The 16084-nt window shown below is 38.6% G+C and overlaps 1 long non-coding RNA gene across 1 annotated transcript; it reads right to left on the bottom strand.

Annotated features, from left to right (window-relative positions):
• Positions 1-10625: 10625 nt before the first annotated feature.
• Positions 10626-13604, bottom strand: LOC144455027 (uncharacterized). The gene is made up of 2 exons (XR_013483658.1): positions 13189-13604; positions 10626-11012 (listed from the first exon to the last, which is right to left on the bottom strand). It is a non-coding gene; the product is annotated as an uncharacterized LOC144455027 (long non-coding RNA).
• Between the last annotated feature and the right edge of the window lie 2480 nt (positions 13605-16084).

Genomic DNA, 16084 nt, shown 5'->3' with positions numbered 1-16084 from the left:
GAGGGAAGGTAGCAAGGGGCCTCGATGACTTCCTCCTGCCCTGCCACAATTTCCCCCAGCTCACAACTATGTCCCAGGCTATGCTGCTTCTACCTTTCGCTGCCCCACCTGATCTCCAGTCTCAGGTGAGAAGAAAGAGCAAGAGGCATCTTCTTTCTTTTGCTCTGTGTGTGTGTCCCCCAGTGGAGCAACTTCCACCTCCTGCTTCCACCCTGGTCTTTCACCTACTGCCTGCCAACGTACCCCTGTTGTGTCTATCCTCAAAAAATCCTCCCCTTGATCTTTCTATCCCCACTCACTGTTGTCCAATGTCTCTTCTGCCCACTGACACTAAACTCCTTGTAAAGACCATTACAACAAGGGCCTCCACTTTCCTTTCACTATCTTCTAGCCTCATCACTCAACTGAAGCTGCTCTCTCCCAAGTTCCCAATGATTTCTTAATAGCCCAATCCAATGGCCCCTTCTTGCTCCTCCTTCTTCTCTATATATCTCTCTATAACCTTTGATACTGTTGATTGCCATCTTCTCCTTGATAATCTCCTCTCTCTGGATTTTCTAGACACAAGTTTTCCTGGTTCTCTTCCTATCAGTCCGCTCCTTCTCAGACTCCATGGCTGAATCATTATCCAGATCACACCCTCTCACGATAGGTGTCCTGGGTTCTCTTTTCTTCTCCCTCTATACTACTTCACTTGGTGATCTCATCAGCTTCAATGGATTTACTTACCATCTGTAAGACAATGATTCTCCAATCTACGTATCTTCTTATAATGTCTATGCTGACCTCCAATAACACATCTGCAACTGTGCATCAGAAATCTCAAACTTCATGTGCTGTAAACATTTTAAAGTCAACATGTTCAGAATCGAACTCATGATCTTTCACCCTAAACCCTTTCTCCCCAGTCCTAACTTCCATATTACTGTAGAGGGCAACACCACCCTCCCAGTTCCTCAGGCTTTACTTTGGTGTCATTTTTGACTTCTCACTATTTCTCACTCCCTCATATCCAATCTATAACTAAGGCTGTTGATCTCACCTTTGCAATGTCCCTCAAATATGTCTCTTCCTCCCCTACTGCAATAGTTTACTGGTAGATGTGACTGCCTCAAATCTCTCCCCACTCCTATCCATCTTCTACTAAGCCACAAAAGTGATTTTCCTAAATTATAGGTCCGACCAAGTCACCCTTGCACCCTCACCCCACATTCAGTAAACTCCAATGGTTCTCAATTGCCTCTAGGATCAAATACAAAATACTCTGGCATTCAAAGCTTTTTATGAGCTAGCCTCTCCCCCCGCCCCTTCCACAAACAAGACACTCCATCTCTGAGCTAGCTATCCTCCATGCCTGGAATGCTCTGTATCCTCAACTTCACCTACTGGCTTCCTTCAGGTCCCAACTGAAACCTCATCTTCTACAGGAAGCTTTTACCAACCTCTCTCTTTTAGTTCTTCCCTATTTATCGTGTCTCGAGCTTGTTTGTATAGATGTGTTTGCCTCTTGTCTCCCCCATTACATTGTGAGCTCCTTGGGAGCAGGGACTGTCTTTTGCCAGTTTTACATCTCCAGTGCTTAGCACTGTGCTTGGTATATAGTAAGCACTTGATAAATGTTTACTGGCTGACCTATGCCCCTATGTAACCATAATGAGCTCAACGAGTTCAGTTCACCAGTTTTGGCCAGTTACATGCCAGGATTCTAACAGAAGTGGCATATACTGCTGCATAGGATGGCTGAGGTGCTGTGATCTTTTTAAAGAGCTTGGAGAATAGAAGAGGTACTATGGGGCTAGAGAGAGCTGTGTCCCAGTTTCGAAGAAGGAGGAGTCTCTACCTATAATACAGGCTTTTGAAAGAAATGGTAAAGGTGCCACCGGAAGATTGGCTGCAGGCACTAAGGAAGATAAGATTAGTAATCCTGGAGAAGAGCATATCTCTGAGGGACATGATAGCTGTCTTCCAATTAGTGGAGTAGTGGAAGTAAGATTAGATTTCTTTTTTGGCCTAAGGGAAGATCTACAAGCAATGATTAGATGTTGCAACAAAGTAGATTTGTCCTTGATGCAAGGAAAAACCTCCTCTCAATCTCTCAATGACAGCCATCCAAAAGGGGAATGGACTGCCTCGGGAGGAAGTCAATTCTTCTCAGTTACTGGAGCTCTTCCAGTGGAGGCTAGAGGACTACTGAGTATTATGTAGAAACAATTCTTGCTGAGGCAGGGGTTGAACTAGGTGATCTTTGTTACCTCTTCCAGTTCTAAAATTCGGTGATGCACTGGCTACCATTTTTTCTCTTTCTCTTTGTGTTTAAGTCTTTGTTTCCCCCCACCCCCACCCCCAACACCGTTACTTCCTGAGAGTAAGAGAAAAGGAAGGCAAGGGGGAGTCTCTGAAGACAACACTTAAGGGAAAGGATGTGGAAGACAGGACTAGTGAAAGGCATGCATTAAAAGAGGTTGGACAGGTTGATTAAGAACTAGGAGAAGACAAAGAAGTGATGGAGTCTGAATGTAGACTGAAGCATACTTTTTCTTTAATTTGTTTTTGGTTTTGGGTCTGTGTTTTCTTTCACAACATGACTAATTTGGAAATAAGTTTTGCATGACTGCACATATATAACCTATATCAAATTTCTTGCTTTCTCAGTGAGGGGGGGGATAGGGGAAGGAGGGAGAGAGAGAATATGGAGCTCAAAAATTTTTTAAAATAAATGTTAAAAATTGTTTTTACATATTACTGGAGAAAGATAAAATGTTAAAGAAAAATGAATAAAAAAAGAACTAGGAGAACAGAGAAGCCAAGGGAACAAAGGGTATGAAGAAGGCAATACTGGTTATTGTAAGTGCTTACTGATGTATAGAGGTCAAGGGAGATGAAGACTGAGAAAAACACAATAATATTTGAGAGTTTATGCCATCATAAGATTTACAGCTGGAGAAGACCTCAGAGGTCATCTATTTCAACTTTCTCATTTTACAGATGGGGAAAAAGACTCAGGAAGGTTATGTAACTTCCCCAAGGACATATAGGTAACAGAAATCAGAGACAAGATTTGAATCCAGGTCCTCTTAAGAGATCCTAGGCAACTTTAGGGAATATAGTTTCATTAGCCTTGTCTGCTTTTTTTCTTAGTTCTTCTAATTCCTACACAAATCTTTATTCTCACTCTTTCTTGCATGTTTCATACTTCACATTATACAAAAATGTCATATATTAACAGTAACATTCAAAATGGACAAGACATTCTTGGTCTCAAAATTAATTTATGGGTCTTCTGAGATGCTAGCACAATAAGTGATGTTTATGGTCAGAGTTAGGGGTTTGTACTGAGCTCCCAAATAGAGCTTTTCAAACTGCATACAATTTGACTTCATACTGTATTTTAAAAAAAAAAATCCTCTTTGTCTGCAAATGGGTTTCTCTGAGATCATTATGTCTTCCATTAGAAATTCTTAGATTCTGATCTTGTTACAAATAACATTTCTGATATCCCTGAAGAGAAAAAAGGCTGTGGTGTAATTTGAGAAAGGGGGGAAAGCAGAAAGATAAAACGTAGTTAATGAAGTAATTTGGAAACAATTTCCTTTAAATGTCATTAGTAATGTTTTGTCATTTATGCATCTTTACAGCAACATCTACAGAAACAAATACCTCTCTCTGTTTTCTTTCCAAATTACTTTTCTTTGAAAGCTGCGGCTAGATAATGCAGAGGGTTTGTACTTTAAATGACCCTTGACCTGTATACTATTTCCACCCTGAAAGTGAGGGCCAGACAGCCTTTACCCCACTGCATGTGCTGCCAGCTCAAGCAACTACTCTAAAGCTCCCCCAAACCAGAAGAAAATGGACATTTCTGATTCCTAGGTAAGTATTAAAGGTATCAGGCAACACTGAATTTTATAAAATATTAATGAAACCAAAGGAGAGATGACGGCCTCTCTTTATCACTGAACACATTATCAGTGGGACCAATAACAGTTCCACTTGCCTAATACTTTCAAAGTACAAATCACAGAATTGGCATGGTGGTGAGGTGTCCTTGTGACGGGGAGGGGCCACATGCTGGGAGCCTCCCTATGCTAAAACTATATACATACATACATACATACATACATACATACATACATATATATATTATATATATATACACACACACACACACACACACATATATATATGTACTCTGATACACTCTCAATATATATAATATACTCTCAATGTGCTTTGCTGACAACTTCAGTTTTCAGAATGATGAGGAATACTGAGGAGAAACATTCCAGTGGACTTAATTTGAACATGGAAAAAACTGGTCAGTGAGGTGGAAGTAACAGCAACCTCAGGAAACAGTGATAATGTCATCTTCAAATTTATAAAAAGTTAAGGAACAGAATGCAGAGCATAGTCCAATGTATACCCTAGACTTTAAGCTCAAATATTTAGTAGAAAAGTAGGTAAGATCCTTAGGCCTAAGACTCTCCAAATGGAAGATGACTCAAGATGGACAGGAAGCCATAAACAATGAAATTCTGATAATACTGAACCACTACAAATGATCCTAATGGAGAAGCAAAAGAAAAAGACCTAAAGAAAATAATGTGGTTCCATAGGGAACTCTCTCATGAGCTCCCAGACAAAAGAGAGGAGAGGTATGTAACCAAGGAGGAATAGCAAAGACTGGCACAGTTCTGTGAGAATAATGTACGTTAGGAAAATACCATCTGTCCTCTTGGAATTGTCTTTTCAGTCCCCTTAATCTTATTAGAAGCAGTTAGGGGGCACAGTGGAGAGAGTGCTGGGCCTGGAGTCAGAAAGATCTGAATTCAAATCTAGCCTCAGACACTTATTAGCTGTATGACCTTGGGCAAGTCACTTAAGTTCTATCTGCCTCAGTATGTTCAACGGTAAATTGGGGACAATAACACCACCTACATCCCAAGGTTGTTGTGAAGATAAAATGAAGCACAGTGCTCAGCTGGGCAAATAGTAGGTACTATATAAATATTAGTTATCATTACTGTTACAATAATAACTATTTTAGTCTGTAAAATTTTTTGTGTGTTTTTTTCCCATGTGATGAAATTGTCATGGTAGGGTTCTGAAAGATTGTTCAATTGAATGACATAACTCATAGAAGAGTACCTGGAGAAGGAGGTAGGCTGGCAACCTGCTATCAAAGGCCTCTTTCAGCTCATACGACTAGCTGAAAGGTAGAGATATCTCTCAGTGAGGAAGTAAGAACTTAGAAATAAACCAGGGACATGAGTTTTGAAACAGGAAGAGGATATCTATTCCTGTTATGCAAAGGGATGAGCTATAATGCAAAAGAGCGAGTCACAGGGCTGAAATGTCTAGCACTGTCCAAGCCAACATTTTTTTTTTATCAATGACATGAATGAAGTTGTAGATGTCATGCTTATCAAATTTGATGATGACACAGTGCCTGGAAATACAGTTAATCAACTGGGTGTCAAAATTAGAATTTTTAAATCCCTTCAGGCTAGAAAAATGGACCAAACTTAATGAGAAGAAATGCAATTAAGATAAATGTAAAGTCCCACATTTAGGGTGAAAAAGTAACTACACAGCTATAGGACTGAGTTTAACAGTAGTTCATGTGAAAAAAAAGACATAGATATTGGAGATTAGCAACTAAATAACATACAACCGATGCTGAAAAGCAATCCTGCTTTCTTTCAGGACCACCTATAAATTCATTCAGTAACAGAGACTATCTTATTAATAGCCTTTTGTCCCAACCTGTCATTTCATCCATGTAAGTAACTCCAGATAGGGAAAATTCCTGTATCCAATGCTGATCAATGATAGCCTTATGCAATTTGTGGTCTCAGAGACTAGGCAGTACATGTTGGAGGCCATCCTAAATTCAGCCCTTCCTGACTTCAAGGCTGGCCCTCTTTCCACTATATAGTGCTACTTCCTATTAATAGTGGAATAGACTGTAATACTAGTTGCCTTTCACTGCAAACAGTCTTTTCATTACATCTATGGATTTCAGATATCCCTTTTCCTTGAAGAAGAGAAATGTTCAGCGTCTCAGTAGGAACCAATTTAGCATGACTTGGATTTGTAAGTTAGAAACTGGACAGCTATATCAGAAAGAATGTCTTGTTTTGTTTTTATTTTGTAGAAACTAACCATGAGTTTATGGCTGTGGTTACCTGATACAAAAATAAAAATGAAACAATCAGGATTCAAAATGATTGTGATGGGCTATCACCAGACCATCACCAACAAAAATTATTTAACAGCAATTGCATTTAAGTCTTACATTGACATGAAAAACAATCACTGACAACAAGAAATGGATGGAGGGGACCTGCAATGATGGCAAATTCATGTGAAAAAAGACCCTGAGGCTGAGGGGGTGGCCTCATCTCATACCAAGTACATTGGCAAAAGATGTGAATAGTCAGTGCTGGAGGGGTTGTGGAAAGATGGATACATTAATGCATGGCTGTCAGAGCTGTGAATTGATCCAGCCATTCTAGAAATCAATTTGGAACTTAACTAAGAAAGTGACAAAAATATCCATACCCTTTCATTCAGGGATACTACTGATAGGCATAGACCCTAACAAGATCAATAATAAGAAAGGCCTCACATACACCAAAATAGTTACAGCAACTTTTTTTCTGTAGTAGCAAAGAACTAGGAACAAAGCAGATGCTCATTAATTGGAGAAGGGATAAACTCCGGCATGTGAATATTCCAAAATGACAAGACCCTAGATCCTCTGAAGTGGCAAAATATAAAGAACTTGCTAATACTATTCTAATTATAATCTTGAGCTTTCAATGGCAAGGCTCCACTTCCATTGACTGCATAAATCCTTCCTTTGTGGCTACAAGTTATTAGAGTTATCTGTCTCCTTATATTAACCATTTGTTTACTTGTCTATATCTTTATCTACATATAGAGATATATCTAGCTGCATATCTATCTATCTATCTATCCATTTCTCTCTCTCTCTCTCTCTCTCTCTTCTCTCTCTTCTCTCTCTCTCTCTCTCTCTCTCCTCCCTCTCTAACTCTCTCCCTCCTTCTCTCCCTCCCCCCATCCCATACAACATTCTTAAGGTCACTGACTTATTTTTACCTTGGTAACACCAGTAGCTAGCACAGTACCTTGCAAATAATAGCTTCCTTGTAGATGTGGTTTAAATTGAATTTTATTCTCTTGAAGGCTAGTGATCTCCCTGCCACTGATTCTAAAAATCAGTCCAGATGGGAAGAGGACATTGACTAAGAGAGGTGAATGACTGAGATTCCACTTCACACCCATCAGGTGGGCAAAGTTAACAAAAAACAAACAAGACAAATGTTCATTTACTATGTTTCATGTACAAATGGTAACTCTCCACTTTCCATCAACAGTTCTGCTTGGTTTCAGCTCCATGGAACACCATGCCCACATGCTGGGCTTTCACCATGCCCAAAAGCTCCCTTTTCTGTATTGTCTTCCCCCATTAGACAATAAGTTCCTTGAAGTCAGGAGCTGTGTCTTTTTCTTATTTTGTAGCTTCATGTTTATTGAAGGAGAAGGAAAGGGAATACACATTTATGTAACATCTACTATCTGCCAGGCACTATGCAAAGTGCTTTTAAAAAACAAACAAATATTATCTCATTTGATCGTCACAACAACCCTGTGAGATAGGTGCTATTATTATTCTCATTTTACAGTTGAGGAAACTGAGTAAAACAGGCATGCCTTGCTCAGGGTCACACAGCTAGGAATTAGAGAATTAGTTCAAATCTGAGGAAGGATTCGAACGCATGTCTTTCTGACTCTAGAACTAGGGCTTGATCCACTGTTCCACCAGTTGACTCAGAATTAGTCACACTAATACACTGATAGTGGGGCTATGGATTGCTCCAGTTACCTTAGAAAGCTATTCGGAACTATTTCCAAAAAGTCATTAAACTGTGCATAACCTTTGACCTAGTGATACCACTACTCCTTAGGTACCCAAAAGAAATCAAAGAAAAGAAGAAAAGGATCCATTGGTACAAAAAATGTATAGTGTCTCTTTTCAAAGTAACAAAAAGCTGGAAAATAAGAGAATTCCCATCTATTGAGACATGACTAAATAAGCTGTAGCATATTAACTAATGGGCAATATTATGCCATAAGAAGTTATAAAATGGACAGTTTCAGAGGAAATTAGGAAGGCTTTTGAATGTTGATCAATGCCATGACAAATCAATTTTTTTGAAGATCAGAGGTGAAGCATGCTAGCCATCTCCTGCCATAGAGGTGAGAAATTCAAAATGCAGAATGGGACATACAATTTAGGACATGGTCAATGAGGGAATTTTTAAATTTGACTCTGCATGTTTCTTATAAGGATTTTCTTTTCTTTTCTTTTTTTTGTTATTGCTTATTTGGAAGGGGAAATAGGAGAGAGAGAAAATAAATACTTATTCAGGGAAAAAATAATAAAATTAAATATGAAAAAAGACAGCTGAGTGGTAAGCCTACTACCTTAGAAGAGCAATACATAAATACATCTGCCAAATAAAGTAACAAAAAGAGCACAGAGAAGAAAAAGGAAATAATTCCCCCAAGCTAATTCCTATAAAAAAGCAACAAAAGGCCCGATGAGCACTTCTCTACTCTGCCAGCTAGTGGCGCCAGCACTTACTGTTTGCTTGCCTCAGGCCAGGCCATGAGCTTTAAGTTTCAAGTGGTTTTGGTGCCATCTCAGTTTTCCCTTGGTAGTGATCCCACCATTTGTGATTCCCTCATCAGGAGAAACCCCAGCCCCCAAGTTCCCTGGCCAATGGGCTTCCCACTCTATCCCCACAGCTTCAGCCACCTTGCAATCGGTATTCCAAGTCCATTCCTCTAGAATCTTGAGCAATGCTTTCTAAAAGAAAATAAAAACTGAGGGAATAAATCACTTAAAGAAATTTTAATTGATTTAACATCGGCACAGTATGTACAGGAAGCCAGTACTGATTCTAGGAATGTAGTTTCTCCTGAAAGTAAATTGGTGGCTAGCACAGAAGTGGTTGTTTTCTCTCGAGCATTTAGAGACAGGCAGCTAGCTAGCCTATATTATCCTCTGATTAGATCCGTCTAGCCTGCCTACATTTACCTTTTGCTCCAGGTTGTGTCTGATGAAGGCAAACTGACCCAGATTGTATTGACATGAGGGAAATGGGGTGTTGCATTATGTCAGGGCTTTACACTAAGACAGTAAAATTTTGATTACTCTGAAACCAAATAAAGAGAACTTTGAATTTGCCTGTTTTCTAGTCCTACGGCCTCCATACTTTGCTTTGTGGAGGAAAAAAAAAACCAACAAGCTCATTTACTGAATTATAGAACCTCCAGGATGTGTCCTTCTCAGCGTACACTTCCCTTCAAGCTCTAAAATCCTCTAACTTATGATCCCAATCTCTTGCACTATTTGGACGGATGAGAAGTTTGTAACCTGGGATCCAAGAGAATCTGTGGAAAGATTTTAGGGTGTCAGTGAACTTGGATGGGAAAAATTACAGTTCTATTTTTACTAACCATTGGTTTCCATTGTAATCCTAGGTATTTTATGTATTTAAAAATATTCTGAGAAGGCTTCAAAGGCTTCACCAGACTGCCAAAGGGATCCATGGCACAAAAAAGATTAAGAACCCCTAGAATAGATATATTCCTTTACAAAGATAACTAAGGTCCTGATAAATCTGAATCAGACAGAGTCTTACTAAGGCAAGAGAGTATAGATATTCTGGAATGATTTTCCAGATAGGGCTTAAAGCCGAGAAAAAGTTTTTTCTGATTTCTCAATTACCCCAAACTGCATTCCAGTTGAGTATAATTTTATTATATTTTTGTGGCATGATATAATATGCTTCTGATATAGTTCATCTTCTAAGAAAAGAAAAAAAAGCAAGGTTTGTCTTCCTCATTAATTATGGTGAGGCACTTTTTTTTTCAGTACTAAAGATTTTCTCTGGGGCATTTTGACATACTCAAGTGTTCAATGAAGAGAAAACATTTGAATTTCACTGCATTTGGATACCAAAAGCTTAGCATGAGACCCAACTAAGCCTGATCAAGCCAAGATCCATACATGAAAGCAGGAGGCCACCATAGAGACATGAAACAGAACTCTCAATGTTTCTATAATAATCTATTCTCATCCTTTTTTGACTGTGAAGATAATAACTTACCCTGGGCCTTGAACATATCAGAATCTGATGTGCTCTAGTGAGAAAATGGAATAAAACAAAATTGTGAAGAAAAGCAGCAGGTGCCTGAAATACATATAGAAGAGAGCTGTAATGGAGATACAATTTTAAATGTATCAATTTGCAAGCTACCTCAAAGATAGGAAGATTCCAAAAGGATGCAAAAGATCACAGAAGGTAATATGACTGTCCCCCACCCCCCCATCAAGAGGTGGCCACAACACAACTGGTAACTATTGACTAACACATTTTCTCATTTCTATAAAATCTTGGTTAGAATGTTCTGTGCATATATTAAGGGTATTCTTATGGAAAAATAGGAGAAAAATACAGACAGGTTTTTGCAGATGACTCCACAGCTGATTATATTTTCCCAGTAATACAATTGAGAACATAGGCTCTCACTGCATAAAATAAAGAGCCCAACTCTATTTATTGTTTGTTGAATATAAAAAAGCATTTGGCAAAACAGAGTAAAATGAAACTTTAAAAGTAGTTCTTCAATAGTGTGTCTTTCATGCATAGGCTGAGATCTCATAAGACTTCATGATAAAGCCAACCATAGAGATCACACTATTCAATGGTCTTCTGGGTATCAGTATCAACTGAGGTATCAAAAGGGAGATGGTGCCATCAAAGACCCTTACCTCTATCGTGTGGAACATCCTCCACAAAATTCAAAGAGAGGTAGGATTCTGGCTAAGGTGAGCTTCTTCAGGTACTCCTCTTTATAGATGACCTTGTACTGACTTCATTAACCTCCAAAAAACTAGAGCACCTTCTCCAATAGATCTGTAGCCCAAATGAAAGAGATTGGGTTAGCAATCCACACAGGAAAAAACACAAGTATAAAGAAAGAATGCTTCTGGAACAGCTAGCAAGATGGCTGAATAAGTGGTTGTGTCTAAGCAAAGTTCCTGTCATCCAAAAAAGGAAGAAACGCACCAAAGTTGAAGAGTAACAAAAACGAGGATGAAGGAGAGAAATTCTCAAAAGGAGACCTCACCAAAAAATCAACAGAGACACTGAAAACAATGAGTAAACAATAAAAACAGAGGCTCTGGCATCAACCTCCTCTCTATATAATTTATCTAGGCCAGCTACTTTTTTCTCATCTTTGCTTTCCTCAGTAACATTTCCATTTCCTCAAGAAGTAAAGCCAAGAATATATATACATAATACATATGTGTGTGTGTGTGTTTGTTTGTGTGTGTGTGTGTGTGTGTGTGTGTGTGTGTACAAATAAAGAAAACCCCTCGACCTCCTTCTACTTGTTTTTTTGGTTTGGTTTGGCTGCTCCTTTAAGGTTCATCCTTCAATGCTCTCAGAATGACTTTGTTCATTTGAGTTTTGTACCAAGGATTATTGAAACTAGTTTCTGCCTTCAGTATTTTTCACTGCTTTATGAGTTGAGATTGCTTAGGATATAACACTGTCTATATCCAAAAAGATATTACACATGAGTTGAGAGGCAAACTGGCTCAAGTCAGAAAAAAGAGAACAGTTTAAAGCTTCTGTGCAGATCAATATTGGGATTGGGCCTATGAGTGCCTGCCTGGAGGAAGGGAAAGGAATGGAAGGGAAGGGAAGGGAAGGGAAGGGAAGGGAAGGGAAGGGAAGGGAAGGGAAGGGAAGGGAAGGGAAGGAAGGGAAGGGAAGGGAAGGGAAGGGAAGGGAAGGGAAGGGAAGAAGAGTGAAGGGAAGGAGAGGGGAGGGAAGGAAATGGAAGGGGAGGGGAGAAAAGGGAAAGGAAGTTGTTGGTCATGACAAATACTGAATAATAGAATAAAACATAACACTGTGAGAATTATACCTGAATCAAGTGTTTATCTATAAAGATAAAGCAAAGGTCAAAATTAATACAAAGCCAAAAGAGAGAAGAGAAATGAGAGAAATAGGTGGCATGCTATGAAATCAACTCCAATTTGACATATTTTCTTTTAAAAATTGATGCCGAGAATTAGGAAATGAAGGAAAGGACATTGACTAATTATTACATAGAGAAATTTAATTGATGTAAATCAATTACCATATTAAGGAGACCAAGAGTTTAAAAACCAGCTTAGATAGCAAACATTTACTTGTTGAATGGAAGAGACATAGCAACTAGGGGTATTGCTACTTTAGAACATAACTATTTAAAACTTATGGAAAAAAGATGGTGGAACACAATAAGCTAGATTATCTCATAAAACAAGAAGCACTGGAGAGAAAAATCAGTTTAACAAAACCTCAGTGAATGATGCAGATAAGCAAAGTCATCACAAGGCTATTTAAGAATAAAACTGGAAAAAAAAGAATAAAACTGGAAGGAGTCAATTGACAAAAGAAAGATGAAACAAATCTAAAAACACTTTATGAAAAATGTCTTTTTAGTATCAAGGAGAGGAGAGCCAGACTCTATGGACCCTGGCACCACAGCTCCAGTGGCACCAAAGAGATAGACTAAGTACACAGAGGTCTGTGGTAAAGACAAAATAATTTTGAGGAGCTGAGGAATGAATTCTCAAGGTATGTGAAGGATGGCACGGGGCAAAAGAGGTAAGTAACTAAGAAGACATCAATAATGATGCGCAAGGCTATTTCCCCATCTATTCAGCATTTTTATAAAAATAATGTACAGACACACACTCACTTTGAAGACTTTCTTGAAGAGGATTTGAGAAGGGAATAGGTAAGCTACTGAAACCTGTATTCTACAATAGTCCATAGCTGTATCATTATATAAGCGACTGAAAAATATTGAAAATACAAGATATCATTCTGCTTATTGCTTGATCAGACACAGTATGTGACTTAGGAGACCAAAACATCAGCTTAAAAGCTTTCCTCCAGCAAGGTATCTCCTACACATATTTATGAACCATGCAGAATTTCTTGAAAGATATAACAGCAGACATAAACTTGTTAATAAACCCTTTAATCATCAATGTCAAGGGAAGTATAAAAAAAGAAGATGAATACTCACCGAATTTGTTGGCCAATGTCATGAAGGAGGTCCAACACACAGTCCAAGTTTACAAAGGATTACATATAGATAACAGGGTTTTCCACATGCTCTTATTTGTGGATGACTTTGTGCTGGTTGCATCAAGTTCCAAAACACTGTAGAGCTTCCTGGAAGAGATATAAAATCACTCAAGAGCATTTGACCTTGCTATCTGCATAGGGAAAAACAAATAGATGAAGGGTGCCTATTTTCCAGAGTGTGATATGCATTTGGACACTTGGATGGACAGCCTAGAGAGCTCATGCATCAATCTGTCTGTCTATTTATTTATATCTATCTATCTCATATCTTTATATCATATATACACACTATTTGAGAAGGGTACCAAATAGACAATGATTTAAGCATGGGATTGTGTAAGAGGATTGCCTTTGGGAAACTGCAAACTCCATGAGTGACTTTAAACTTCTCCTAGAAATACCCATCCTTTAAAATACTAATATTCAGGGGCAGCTAGGTGGCACAGTGGATGGGGCACCAGAATGGAGGACCTGAGTTCAAATCCGGCCTCAGACACTTAACACTTACTAGCTGTGTGACTCTGGGCAAGTCACTTAACCCCACTGCCTAAACCCCCCCCAAAAAATATAATACTAATATTCATCAAGTGATATGATATGGCTGTTGAGTCATGGAACACTAGAATTTCCTCAAAAAAAAAAAAATTCAAAGCACCGAAAGGGCAATGGAGAAGTATACAGTGAGGATTAATGGACCTTTAGACATCATAAATCAGGAATTATGAAGGAGAATCAGAGACACCTAGGTCATCCCAGAAGTGCCTATTTGAAAGAGATAGGCCCGTCCCAGGTGAAAGTGAAGAGTATCTGGTGGGTCACATGCTCCGCTGGTCCAATTGACTGATGATATCAAAAGACCTCAAGGAAGATTCCCAGTGTGTTAGGTGGTCTTCCTATGGTGATCTTCTGGGAAGATATGGACAAGAGACATAAAGGACAGACAGTCATGAATGAGTTCTGATGTCTGGCATTAGAAGGAATACACTCATTGATGCTATCACAAGTCCATTTGAGTATACTAGATGTTTAAGTATTTATGGCTTTGCAAAACGCTTTAAATATAGTCTTTTGTTTAGGTACAGCATGCTAACCCTGAAAGGATTAGATTTAGGGAGGCTTAAATGACTTGCCCAAGGCCACAGCATCAGACACCAGATGCAAACCTGGGTCTTCCTAACTCTTAAGTCTCACTAACACTCAGTCCATGGTATCACGTTGTTGTCACACTTAGGTTTCCTTTTTTCCCTATTAAATACATTTTTTTTCTTTAAAAGTTACATTGATATCCTTTGTTTTTAAATCTTGGTAATCCCCAGCTATATCCCCCTACCAGCTGCATTGAACCCATTCTTAAAAAAAAGAAACCGTAAAAATAACTGATATGTCGACTCTGTGTGACAGTATAGGCAATACTCTGTTTAGTTGGTCCCCCACCCCTTAGCCAAGAGCAGGGAGGTATATTTTACTATCTATTCTCTGGAATCAAAACCAGTCAGTATAATGTTTTTCGCCCTTGAGTTTTCTGGATTATTGTCTGCAGTTTCAAGTAGTCGTTTTTCCTTCTTTGCCACAATCCTATAATGCTGTCAACTATCAAGAAAAATAAATAAATGAAAATTGAAATCTATAATCATCCATTTCAAATCTAGGTTTGAAATTATAGAATTTAGTCATTTGACTTGATATATATCTTTATTCTTCAACAATAGCTACACAACTGGCCGCACAATCCCCCCAGCCTAAGATAACAATCATATTAGAGAATTTACAAATTCCCCTTAATAACACGTCTTAGCCTATAAAGTTATTCCTTACCACATGCCTTGCATGTAATTATTACACATTCACACCAACTGAAAAAAGTGGATGCAAATTAATTTCCTTCAACTCTAAAAGATACACAAAAAATCACTTATTATATTTCAAAGAATTTTAATTAAATCTAGATAATGGAAAAATAGGGTATGTCGGCAGTTTTAATTGAAAGATCACCAGCTGGAGAACACCAACACGGGAAAACAATCATGAAAGCATTGAGCTATAAATTACAGAGTTAAATAAACCTACATTTATTTCAATATTCTGAGTCAGGCTCCTATGATATACACAAGTGTTCAAGTACACTACTGTCTGAGAAGGAAGTTTTTAATAAGGAAGTTGTTTATTTTGCTGTCCAGTTGTCCCTAACTCTTCATGATCCCATGTAGGGTTTCCTTAACAAAGACACTGGGGCAGTTTGCCCTTTATTTCTTCAGTGGATTAAGACAAGCAGAGGTTAAGTGACTTGCCCAGAGTTACCCAGCTCTTGAATGTCTGAGGCTACATTTGAACTCAGGTCTTCTTGAATCCAGGCCACGCTCTATCTACTGAGCCACCTAGCTGCCTCCTAATAAGGAAGTGCTAGTGTATAAAAGCATTGAGGAATGGGCACTGGCCAGTTCAAACATGCACAAGGAAATGATTAACTTTAGGCATACATAATGACTATTCAGTTCAGGTGTTTTTCAGTCATGTGTCTGACTCTTCGTGACCCCAGTTGGGGTTTTCTAGACAAATGTAGTGGAGTGGTTTGCCATTTCTTTCTCTAGCTCATTTTACAGATGAGGAAACTGAGGAAAACAGGGTTAGATTTGAACAGGCCAGATTTGAATTCTTCCTGACTCCAGGCCTGGTGCTCCACTATCCACTGTACCACTTAGCTACCCCATACACCATAACTACAACAGTGTAACTGAAAAGAACCGCCACATTGAAAAGGAATATTGGAAAGTTACAAAGAACAAGGTTGGTCCCACAGAAGAAATATACAAAGATACTTCTCCTTAATCCTTTTC

This window comes from Phascolarctos cinereus, unplaced genomic scaffold (assembly GCF_003287225.1).
Source record: "Phascolarctos cinereus isolate Bilbo 61053 unplaced genomic scaffold, phaCin_HiC Scaffold_8;HRSCAF=390, whole genome shotgun sequence".
NCBI classification, from domain to species: domain Eukaryota; kingdom Metazoa; phylum Chordata; class Mammalia; order Diprotodontia; family Phascolarctidae; genus Phascolarctos; species Phascolarctos cinereus.
Note: the sequence above shows the minus strand (reverse complement) of the source record. Positions and strands in the feature narration are given on the sequence as shown.